A 697-nucleotide genomic window follows, 5' to 3' on the forward strand; every position below is an offset into this window, starting at 1 on the left:
GGAGAAGGGAAAGGCTACCCACTCCAGTATTCTGGCCTGGAGAACTCCATGGACTGTGTAGTCCATTGGGTTGCAAAGAGTCAGAGACGACTGAGTGACTTTCATTTTCACATGCAAGATAAGAATAGAATTTCTTTGACTTGGAACAAGAGGTAGTATCCCTCCATGGGAAGCATGGATTTGAAAAATAATGTATATTACAAATATATTTCTCTGATTTTAAATCTGAATTAAAGTATCTGAGCACAGTTTTCCACATCAGTCTTTAACTTTCTGTAACTTTGATCTGTTAGACAACATTACCAGACATTATAATACTCACTTTAAAATAAGACTTATTCTCTGAGAGTTTTTCAGGCTGGAATTAATTACTTTACTTTAGCTCATTAATCTTAACTCTTAGAATGAGATAGGTTACTTAATTTGTCTTACTGAGAATCTGGAATTTGATTGCAACAAATCTAAATGCCTGGTCCTTGATCCTTCATGATGTTTAAGATTTTATAACATCAGTAATGTTATGAACAGGTCAAAATGTATGTGGACTGAGTGATAAATGAAAAGAGCAGACAATTGATTGGATGACAGTGTGTCCCCTTTCTGTTTTGTTTTCCCTGGCATAATTATTAATTGTGCCTTCTGTCAATCTTAAAACTCCTGATTTAGATGATAAAGTATTTGTCTTTGCTATCTATTG

The sequence above is a fragment of the Bison bison genome, unplaced genomic scaffold (genome assembly GCF_000754665.1).
Source record: "Bison bison bison isolate TAMUID 2011002044 unplaced genomic scaffold, Bison_UMD1.0 scf7180017854489, whole genome shotgun sequence".
NCBI classification, from domain to species: Eukaryota; Metazoa; Chordata; class Mammalia; order Artiodactyla; family Bovidae; genus Bison; species Bison bison.